We start from the raw sequence: 12180 nt of genomic DNA on the forward strand, positions 1-12180 counted from the left end.
AAAGGGAAAGAGACTCTGAATCTGATGAATATAAATGTCACATTTATTTAGAAAAATAAGTTTTGTTATGGAGAAGTGCTCTTTCACCCAGTTTTTGTAAAGAAGGGATATTTCACTCTAATAAGTGGAATGCTCACAGAGATTAACCACTTCCATTTACTCAGATCTTAAGTGTCTTCAAACCATCACCCATTTACTAATCTGTCCTTACTCAAAATCAAGAAGATATGCCCTGATTGGGAAAAATGAAAATTCCAAATAATGGAAGTGAATAGTCCTCAATGCAAATAAGCATGTTGGCTCATACACACGTCTCTTAAAATTTAGTGAGTCAGTCTCTTGAATTTGACGTAGTATCAGTGCTCTGAGAAACCTTAAATTTATGAAGCTAAAAAGCTAAAGGCCCAGAGCCTAAATTGAGAGGACTTGCCTGGGAAAGATCTGCCTTAGTGGACTCTCTGGGTGACATGACATCTTTATCTCATCTCTGTAGCAGGAATTTATATATTTACTTTCTGCCTCCTCTGTATTGGCTAATATGCTGATCATTTTATATTTTTTGAAGATTTATTCATTTTAGAGAGACAGAGCAAGTGTGATGGGGGAGGTGGGGAGGTGGGAGGGGGCAGAGGGAGAGGAAGAGGGAGTCCCAAGCAGACTCTGTGCTGAGCATGAGCCTGACTCGGGGCTTGCTATCTCATGACCCCAAGATTGCAACCTAAACTGAAGCCAAGAGTCAGACATTTAATTGTCTATGTCACCCAGGTACCCTCTGATCACTTTAAATATTATCTTACTTAGTCCTAACAATTTAAGAAGGGATTATTTATCCTGTTTTCACAAATAAAAATACACACACAAAAAAACCCACAACTGAGGCTGAGAGAGGTTAAGTAACTTGCCAAAGATCACACAGCTAATATTTGATTAAAAAGATTTACCTGACTCAAAAGATCTGGCTCTTTCCACCATACCAGATTACCTCTACTCACTGTTAGAAGGCTCAACACTAAAGGTTCATCTTTATACTATGCCAAAGTAACACTGCTCTTTGGTTCTAGTTATTGGTACTTTTTAAACTCCTAGTTCCATTTGTAATTATTTGGGTATACACAGCTTTACTTCTTCTGAATAGATCAGAACAGCCTTGAGAACAGAAACAGCTATCCTGTTCATCTTCTTGACCTTCTAGCAGCATCTAACAGAGTGACTTACAAACAGAAAGGATCAAATTTTATTTTCTGAGAAACAAAATGAGAGCTTTAGACTATAGAAAACCAGTTGTTAAAACCACGGGAAGAATTCCTTTAGTATGAGTGCAAGTAAACAAATAGAAAAAGGGAATTTTTTTTCTCTTAGTTATCAAAAGAACAAGACCAGCTCTTGCAAAGAAGGACTGGCTGATCAGCAAGCAATAGGGTCCTGCACAAGTGGGATGGAGCTCAGAGCAGGATCTGTCCCTGTGGAGAAGGTGAGTGCAGGAAACTACAGATTACTAGCCAATAAGGCAAAGAGCTGGGAAGAGGAAAAGGTATCTCTAAAAGGCTGTTCCGGGCTTGGCCCTGACATAATGGATGCCAAGTACATGGATTAGTTCTAGGACATACTGGTTAGTGGAACTAAAGTGGGACTAAAAATGTCTTGTGAAGTCCAAGAACTAAGACCATAGGCCTTGGTCTATTGTTGCAAGGTGACAGAAAAGGCAGAGTGCCAGAGTAATCAATTATTCTTTTTTTTTTCAATTATTCTTTAAAAGATTGTTTTATAAGGGGATTGATTCATTTTCCAACATAATAAATGGGTTGAATTAGAAAAGAAACAATGGAATCCATCTGCCCTTGCTGGAAATACAGACAAAAAGCTACAAAACTTGCAAATCTACTGCTGTCCCTATTTTATTCTTAGGGTGCTTAAGTGAAGACTGCATCCCTGAAGGGGCATTCTTGCTCTACAGCAGTGGTTCTCAACTGAGGGTCATTCTGCTCCCCAGGGGACATTTGGTAATGTCTGGAGACAATCTTGTTTGTCCCAACTGGAGATGGGTAGTTCTCCTGACATCCAGTAAAATAAAGGCCAGAGATGCTGCTTAACATCCTGTAATACACAGGATAGCACCTCACAATAAATAATCAGATGGCCCAAAACACCAACAGAGCCAATGCTGAGAAATTCTTATCTATAGGCACCATCGACATTAATCTAAGCCGTCACCAAGATGACCTATTTGTCCAGAATTAAGTTAATACTTAAAATAGAGATATTAGTTCAATAACAATAACAAAAACACCAGCTACCATTTATTATTGCATCCTTAAATAAGCCAAATCCAAGCTAAGTACTTTCACTTTATCTCATTTCATTTTTACAAAAATCTTGTAGGGTATTACTACTCTCATTTTGCAAAGATGGAAAAGTTCTAAGTTGGCCACAGCCACAGGACAAGTAATAAAGTTCCTACCACTACTACCACATTGTCATTTTCCAAACTAACAGTCATTGTGTAGAACAGAGGTATTTACAGATTTTAATGGGGTATTAGAATCTAAGACCTAAAGACAGCATGATAAGAAAGGCAGGAAGCTAAAAGAGCTGTCTTCAGGAAAGTCTCTGGAGTGCCACTATCACCTACTCTCTTGCTTCCAATTCCTTGGCACTTCCTTATCTTCGGAGAAGAAAGGGAGCAGTAAAAAGCAAACCAACATGTTTCTTGATTGCTACACCAAAAATAAGAAAATATTTATAGAGGGATAACTGGGGCATACACAAAGGTAAATAAATGAAGAGAAATAGATAAATAGGCAATGCATAATTCAATGTTACATCTGTAAAGAATTTGAGATCAGGGGATCCCTGGGTTGCTCAGTGGTTTAGCGCCTGCCTTCGGCCCAGGGTATGATCCTGGAGTCCCGGGATTCGAGTCTCACGTCGGGCTCCCTGCATGGAGCCTGCTTCTCCCTCTGCCTTTGTCTCTCTCTGCCTTTCTCTCTTTCTCTGTGTCTTTCATGAATGAATAAATAAAAATCTTTAAAAAAAAAAAAAAAAAGGATTTGAGATCAACTGAGTCCAATGCCTTCACAGAACAGTAAATAAAACACAGGCCTTAGGAGAAAAGTGACTTACTTAAGATCATATACCCATCCCCATGAAAACAACAGAATAGTACTGTGGGTTGAAAACCAAAGAAGATTTCTCCAATATGTTTTTTAAAAATTAGCTTAGATTTAAGAAGGGCTCCTAAGTTCCAACTGTTTAAAAATGAGCATTTTTCTGGAGAGGGTACAAGATGTCAGTGTTGAACAATTCTAAAATCATCTCCTCCCATGGACACCACAGATTTATAGCTACAAGATACAAATCATTTCCCTCTAAAAAAGATCTGAAAACTAGATAAACTGCTCTTTACAACACTGGCTAAAAAGGAGCACATAAAGATATGTAGAGATGCAGAGACACGGTCTCTAAACAAACAAAACAAAACAAAACAAAACCCACCCCTGGCATCGTGACAGACAATAGGGAGGGATCTCACCAATAGTTACTTCTCCCAGGGGGAGGAAAAGGTTGGTGCCCCTGGTGCCCCACACTAGGCAACATAGCCCCTGGTATCCACACGGGAAACAGAAGCCTCCAAAACCAATGAGGCTGCTGTCTAGGATTCCCAAAATGTTACAGGAAACTGAGATTCCCCTTTCAGAGGGCTCATACATAGTCCTGTTGGCCTTGGTGACCAAAGAGGACTGGTGTTCCAAAGCTCCATGTAACTGTAACAACTGGAAAGGCAGTTTTGGCATGCTGTGAACCCCAGGGCACAGCAGACTAAAACACAACCCCAGTCTTCATGTGAATAAAACCTATTCACTTAGCCTGGAGCTTCAGCCTGAAGGATAGGCTTCAGGTTTCCCTCACATATAGAGGTTAAGCAGTGGTCCTAGGGAATGTAAGCAGGGAGACACCATCCTTGTGCACCCTGTTGGCTTCACTACAGTCAATGAGATTTCCCAGAAAGGAGCTTATACACTCATCTGGAGCCCCTTTTTTGCAACTGTCACCCATGGGACCCCTCCAAATCTGGTCTAAAGACCAGCAGGGATTACATCTGTGGTCCCATAGGACCATATATATTTGTGTACATTAAGCTGCTGCCTGAGAGTCTGGATTCCAATCAGCATAAAACTAGATGCTAAATGATATTCTTCCCCTTGGATCACTGATAGGTCTTGACACACTCTCAACAATAGGAGAATATAAAAAATAATTCAGGCAGCTTAGATAATAACAAAGGTTCAAGAGACAGCCAATAACTAAAGCAAGATTGAATGAGAAGGATCATACCTACATAAGGCCATTCCTTCAAGACTGAGATAGCTGTTTTGCCCACTATACAGAAACAAACACAGATAGTCAAATAAAGTGAGGAAACAGAGAAATATGTTCCAAATGAGACAACAAGACAACACTTCAGAAAAGATCTTATTGATATGGAGATAAGTAATCTACCTGGTAAGAGAATTTAACATAATGGTCATAAAGATGCCTGCCTAACTCAAGGGAAGAATAGATGAACACAGTGAGAACTTTATTTATTTATTTATTTTTTTAAAAAAGATTTTGTTTACTTATTAATGAGACACACACAGAGAGAGAAGCAGAGACACAGGCAGAGGGAGAAGCAGGTTCCATGCAGGGAGCCGGACGTGGGACTCGATCCTGGGTCTCCAGGATCACGCCCTGGGCTAAAGGCGGCGCTAAACCGCTGAGCCACCCAGGCTGCCCCACAGTGAGAACTTTAAAACAAACAAACAAACAAACAAACAAACAAACAAAAAAAAAACAGAAAACATTAAGTATCAAACAGGGGTGCCTGAGTGGCTCTGTTGGTTGGGTGTCTGACTCAGGGTCCTGGGATCAAGCCCCACATCAGGCTCTGCACTCAATGCAGAGTCGGCTTGGGATTCTCTCTCTCTCTCTTCCTTTTCCCCACCTCCCACTTGCAGTGTGTCTTTCTCTAAAATAAATAAATAAAACCTTTTAAAAAAGTACCAAAGAGAAGTCACAGAGCCAAATACAATAACTGAACTGAAGAATATACTAACGGGTCAATAGCAGACTGGACGAACAGATCAACAAGCTGGAAGATGAAACAATGGAACTCACCCAGAGTGACAAAAGAAAAAAGAGTAATAAAGAGAACTTAAGGGACTTCTAGGACAACACCAAGCAGAATAACATCCACATTAGGGGTCCTAACAGGAAAACAGAGAGAGAAAGGGACAGAAAACTTATCTGAAGAAAATAATGGCTAAAAACTTCCTTAGAAAAAGAAAGAGAAAAAAAAAAAGAAAAAAAAGAAAAAGAAAGAGACATGAAGATCCAGGAAGCCCAGAGTTACAAATAAAATGGACCCAAAGAGAACCAAACCAAGACACATTATAATTAAACTGTGAAAAGCTAAAGAGAGACTATTAAAAGTAGGAAAGGAAAACAAAACATAGAGAAACTCCGTAAACCTATCAGTAGATTTCTCAGCAGAAATCTTGCAAGTCAAGAAATTTTGCAAGTCAGAAGGGAGTGGCATGACATATTCAAAGTGCTGAAAGGAAAAAACTTCCTGGCAAGGTAGATTATACTCAGATTTGAAGGAGATAAAGAATCGTCCGGATAAGCAAAAGCTAAAGAAGCTCATAACTACTAAACCTGTCTTACAAGAAATATTAAAAGGTTTAAGCTGATCAGACATGGCATTAATTAGTAACAAAAAAAAACATACAAAAGTAAAAATCTTACTGGAAAGGCAAATATATAGTAAAGGTAGTAGACTGATCACTTACAAAGCTACTAATAAGATTGAAAGGCAAAAGTAGTAAAATTAACTACAATAATTGATTAAGGAATACATAAAATAAAAAGATGTAAAAGTGACATCAAAAACATAAAATATAGGGCAGATGGGGAGTAAAAATATAGTTTTGGAATGTGTTAAAATATAAATTGCTATCAATTTAAAATATACTGTTACACATACAGGACTACATATGTGACCCTCAAGGTAACCACAAAGCAAAAACTTAAGAGTAAACACACAAACGAAAACGAGAAAAGAATCTAAATATAACACTAAGGAAAATCATCAAACCACAGAAAGAGAAGAAATAGAAACTACAAAAACAACCAGAAACAGTTAACAAAATGGCAATAAATACGTATATATCAATAATTACTTTAAATGTAAATGGGCTGGGAATCCCTGGGTGGCTCAGCAGTTTGGTATCTGCCTTTGGCCCAGGGCATGATCCTGGAGTCCCAGGATCGAGTCCTATGTTGGGCTCCTTGTATGGGGTTCCTTCTCCCTCTGCCTGTGTCTCTGCATCTCACTATCTCTCTCTCTGTGTCTCTCGTGAATTAAAATCTTTAAAAAAAAATGTAAATGGGCTAAAATCTCCAATCAAAAGACAGAGATGAGCTGAATGCTTTTTTTTTTTTTTTAAGATTTTAAAAATTTATTTATTCATGAGAGACAGAGAGAGAGAGAGAGAGAGAGAGAGGCAGAGACACAGGCAGAGGGAGAAGCAGACTCCATGCAGGGTGCCTGACGTGGGACTCGATGCAGGATCACACCCTAGGCTGAAGGCGGTGCTAACCGCTGAGCCACCTGGGCTGCCCCCAAATAAACTTTAAAACAAAGACTGTAACAAGACAAAAAAGAGCACTTCATAATGATATCCAGTTAGAAAATATAACATTTAAAAATATATACATAATCAATACAGGAGCACCAAAATACATAAAGCAAATTATTAATAGACCTAAAGGGAAAAATTGTCCACTCTCATCACTTTCATTCAACATAGTATTGAAGTCCAATAGCAATCAGACCAAAAAATTTTAAAAAATGAAAGAAAAGGCATCCAAATTAGTAAAGAAGTAAAACTGCCACTATTTGCAGATGATGTGATTGTGATACTATATATAGGAAGCCCTAAAAACTCAACCAAAAACCTGCTAAAATAAATATAGTAAAATTGGAGGATAGAAAATTAACATACAAAAATTTGTTGTGTTCTTATACACTAATAACAAACTATCCTAAATAGAAATCAAGAAAATAATCCCATTTACAATCCCATCAGAAAGTATAATATCTAGGAATAAATTTAACCTAGTAAGTGAAAGACCTGGAAACTGAAAAACTCTAAGACATTGATGAAATAAAGTGAAGACACAAACAAATGAAAAGATATTCTGTGTTCATGGATTGAAAGACTTGATGTTACTAAAATGTTCATACAACTCAAAGCAATCTACAGATTCAATGCAATCTCTATCAAAAATTCCAATGGCAGGGATCCCTGGGTGGCTCAGCGGTTTGGCGCCTGCCTTTGGCCCAGGGCGCGATCCTGGAGTCCCGGGATCAAGTCCCGCGTCGGGCTCCCAGCATGGAGGCTGCTTCTCCCTCCTCCTGTGTCTCTGCCTCTGTGTGTGTGTGTGTCTATCATAAATAAATAAATAAATAAATCTATCTTAAAAAAAAATTCCAATGGCATCTCTTGCAAAAATAGAATAATTCTAAAATGGGTATGTAACCACAAAAGATCCCCAAATAACCAAAACAATCTCGAGAAAGAAGACCAAAGCCAGAGGTATCACACTCTCTGATTTTATTTTATTTTATTTTATTTTTTTTTTACACTCTCTGATTTTAAACTATTCTATAAAGCTAAGGTAATCAAAATTAATGCTATTGGTATAAAAAGACACAGATCAATCGAACAGAATAGAAAGCCCAGAAATAAACCCATGTATATATGGTCATTTACAAAGGAGGCACAAATGTATAAAGAGGAAGGAACAGTCTCTTCAATACACAGCACTAGGCAAACTGGACAACTACATGCAACAGAATAAAAGTGAACCATTATCTTATACCATATGCAAAAAAATTAACTCGAAATGGATTAGAGACTTCAAGTAAGACCTGAAATCATAAAACTCCTAGAAGAAAACATAGACAGTAGGCTCCTTGACAACAGTTTTAGCAATATTTTTTTTTTTGGATCTAACTTCAAAGGCAAGGGAAACAAAAACAAGTAAGACTACATCAAAGTAAAATGCTTCTCCATAGTAAGGGAAAACCATCAGCAAAACAAAAAAGCAACCTACTGAATAGGAGGAGATATTTACAAATCATGTATGCGATAAAGGGTCAATATCCAAAATATATAAAGAACAGAGGCAACTCGGCAGTAAAAACAACAAAACCCCAAACAATCCAATTTAAAAATTGGCAGAAGACCTGAACATTTTTCCGAAGACATACAGCCAGCCAACAGGCACATGAAGAGATGCTCAACATCACTCATGATCATGGAAATGCAAATCACAACCACAATGAGCTATCTAGAATAACTAGTATCAAAAAGAGAAAATACAACAATTGCTGGTGCAGACGTGAAAAGGGAACTCTTGGGTACCGTTGGTGGGAATGTAAACCGGTGTCGTTACTATGGAAGACAGCATGGAGGTCCCTCAAAAAATTAAAAATACAGCTACCATATGATTCAGCAATTCTGCTACTGAGTAGCTTGAAGAAAACAAAAACATTAATTTGAAAAGACATAGACACCCCTATGTTCACATCAACATTATTAACAGCAGCCAAGATATGGAAACAGCCTAAGTGTTCAGCAATGGATAAACAGATAAAGCAGATGTGGTATGTATTTTTGTATTTACCTACCTACCTACGTATCTACCTATCTATGCAGCCATAAAAGGAATGAAATCCTGCCATTTATGACAAAATGGATTAACCCTGAAGGTATTATCCTGATAACTCAAAGACAAATACCACATAATTTCACAGGGGCACCTGGGTGGCTCAGTCAGTTAAATGTCTGCCTTTGGCTCAGGTCATGATTCTGGAGTCCTGACATCGAGCCCCACGTTGGGCTCCCTGATCAGTGGGGAGTCTGCTTTTCCCTCTGCCTCTGCCCCTTCCCCTGCTCATGCTCGCTCTCAAGTAAATAAAATCTTTTTTAAAAAAATAAATTAAAAAATAAAATATAAACATACAAGTTAAACAAAACTAAATCTACACTCAAAGATACAAAAAACTGATTGGTGGCAATCAGAAGGAGGGTTTGGGTGAGGAGGGAGCAAAATGAGTGAAAAAGATTAAGAAGTACAAACTTCCAGACACAAAAATAAATGACAGGGATATAACACATAGAGCAAGGAACGCAGTCAATAATAATTGTGTTAACTTTGTAAGTTGACAGATAGTAACCAGACTAACTGTAGTGACTGTTCTGCGATGTATAAAAATGTCAGTTTGTTGTACACCTGAAACTAAGAGTGCATTTCAATTATATCTGATTTTTTTAAAAAAAAATAACAACACAGAGAAAAAATGAAAAAGAGGAAATTTTCTTAAATAACTCAATGCCATTATCACACCTATCAAGACTAGTAGTAACTCCTTGATACCATCTAATACCCAGTTCATCATCAAATGTCTTTGAATCAAAATGTGGTTTTAGAGTTGGTTACAAACCAAACAAGGGCCACCCGTACTTACACCTCTTAAGTTTCTTTTCACCTAGAAGAACTTCCATTCCTTTTTACTCTCATACCATTAGCTTATTACAGAAACCACATCAGTTGTCTTATAAAATGTCCCACATCCTGTACTTGACTATAAAGTTGTATTATAATCAAAATTATTATTTATCCTCTGTATGTAAGTGGAAGTAGCTTTAGAGACTCGGGTTTCACTTTTTTGATACAAATACTTCACTGGATATTGCTATGTACTTTGTCACATCAAGAGACACATGTCTGTCTGCCTTTTTCTACTTTTCATGATGCTAAGATTGATCAGAGGGTTTGGATGGTAACAACCTGAGCATCTAGCAACCTCTCATCTAAAACTTTGACTACCGGGATCCCTGGGTGGCGCAGCGGTTTGGCGCCTGCCTTTGGCTCAGGGCGCGATCCTGGAGACCTGGGATCGAATCCCACGTCAGGCTCCCGGTGCATGGAGCCTGCTTCTCCCTCTGCCTATGTCTCTGCCTCTCTCTCTCTCTCTTTCTCTCTCTCTCTCTCTCTGTATGACTACATAAATAAATAAAAAAAAATTATAAAAAATAAAAAATAAAAAATAAATAAAACTTTGACTACTGGTAACCATCCCCTGAACCATCCCATCAATTATCTCATGAGGGGCTGCGAGTGGTGTTTTTCAAAATCCATCAGTCCAAGAACATTTATTAACTGGAATTCTTCCCTCTCATCAACTAAGCTCCCGCCCCCCCTCCCCCCCACCAAACCCCAACCTTTAACTCTTGGACAGGAAAAGCAATACTTCCCTTTTAATACTTCCCTTTTACTTCTAATTTTCAGAGGAAGGAGCTGGTGTCTTTGTTAGCTTACTTCTAACTACATTAGAACCAAAATACATATTTTTTATGAAACAGTGAAACAAAAGGAAAAAGAAGAGATCTATAAGCTATCGAACTAATTTTAAAGAGTTAGCCAGCGACTTCAGATTTATCCAGGGATATAAAAGTCCAAAAATCTAGGACAACCACAAGACTCTCAAAGGAAAAAGAGTATCTGGTTAAATTGTTGTTCCTTTGATATATCAACAAAAAGACCTGTCCAGAGCTTTGGTGTCTTTGCAAAATGACTACCTTTATTCCAATCATGACTTGAAGGCAAACCTCAAGCTGAGATCTTTTTAAAAGCTATACTTAAATAAGCTGACTAAATAGTAAAGTTTCCTGTGAACACCACAAATTAATCGGAATACCCTGAGATATAGTGAATCTGGCATGTGCCCCATGACAACAGTCTCTTCTGCTTAGCTGGCATTTCTGCATCCTCATCTTCCTACATGCATAATTAGGGCTCTTACACCAAAGACAATAAATCCAGAGCCATGGAACTATGCCCTGGTTAGACAAGCTAATCTGTTCAAATCCTTGGGAATTTGAACTGAAAATAAGGAAAACCTTGGGCAGTTTATAGTGGATAGAAAGAAGAGGCATGGACTATGGTTGAGCCATACTAATGGCAGAGGACCAAGGTAAAGATCCTAAACTCTCCCAATGAGTTCTTGAGTTATCGTGAATCCAGAGCTCCTTTCCTGCTATGGTTTCCAGGTCTGTCCTATGATAGCTCCAGATGTCCTTGTTACTCTGTTCTCCTTATCATTCCACAGATAGCTGCATTTGTTTGCTAGGGCTGCCATAACGAAGTACCACAGACTGGGTGGCTTAAAAAACAAATTTTCTTTCTCACGGTTCTAGAGGTGAGAAGTCTGAAATCAGGTGTCAGCATGGTTGGATCCCCCTAAATGACATTCCAAGCTTCCTTGGCTTGCAGATAGCCATATTCCCCCTTTGTACATATCTGTGTCCAAATTTCCCCTTTGTAAAAGGACGTCAATCATATTGGATTAAGGCCCACCCTAATGACCTCATTTTACCTTAATTACTTCTTTAAAGACACTATCTCCAATGGTTGTAATCTGAAGTACAAGGGGTTAGGACTTTAATGTATGAATTCTGGGGGATACACATTTAAGTCCATAACTTTATCTTGAAAGTGATCCCCTCTTTGCTTAAGCTAGTCTTGTTGGTAACTGAATAAACCTAATAATAGCTATATTTTCTGGTCTTCTATTATTTAATTATTTCTGTGTTTCTTTCAAAGCTCCCAGTAGTTTGAGCTGTAAGAGAGTAGTAACATGCTTTAACAGTTCAGTGAATTATATGTCCACAGACCTAGGACCCTACAAACAACTGGTACCAAAAACATAAAGGGCACAGAGAATTCTGTAGAAGATGCTGTGCTGTGGCACCCAAGATCTTCCCTTTCAGGACTGAAATATTCATTCTGCTTACAACCAGGAATGTTGGCTGCTGTTAGTTCACAGCTAAGTCCGATCCCAAGATTTGTCAAAAGTCACTTCACCCAAGATAATGCCCATTCCTTGCAGGCAGCCTACACCTAATCATGCAGAAGTCCAAAGGCCCAGCCTTCTTGTCTCCATTTAGGAGATCTCTGAAGAGCCACCTCAGCTCCAGAGCAGCTTGTGGGATTGGCTGTGGCCCATATGCAAATGAATTCAGTTCAACTCTCCCTCTGCCCAATCCTGCTTCCACCCCCACCCCCCCCCAC

General features: G+C 38.5%; 1 protein-coding gene across 4 annotated transcripts in view; it reads right to left on the reverse strand.

Annotated features, from left to right (window-relative positions):
- The window catches only part of SH3D19 (SH3 domain containing 19), a 171171-nt gene that overhangs the window by 121552 nt on the left and 37439 nt on the right, over positions 1-12180 (reverse strand). The gene's annotated exons all lie outside the window — the stretch shown is intronic.

Source organism: Vulpes vulpes, chromosome 10 (genome assembly GCF_048418805.1).
Source record: "Vulpes vulpes isolate BD-2025 chromosome 10, VulVul3, whole genome shotgun sequence".
Taxonomy (NCBI): Eukaryota; Metazoa; Chordata; class Mammalia; order Carnivora; family Canidae; genus Vulpes; species Vulpes vulpes.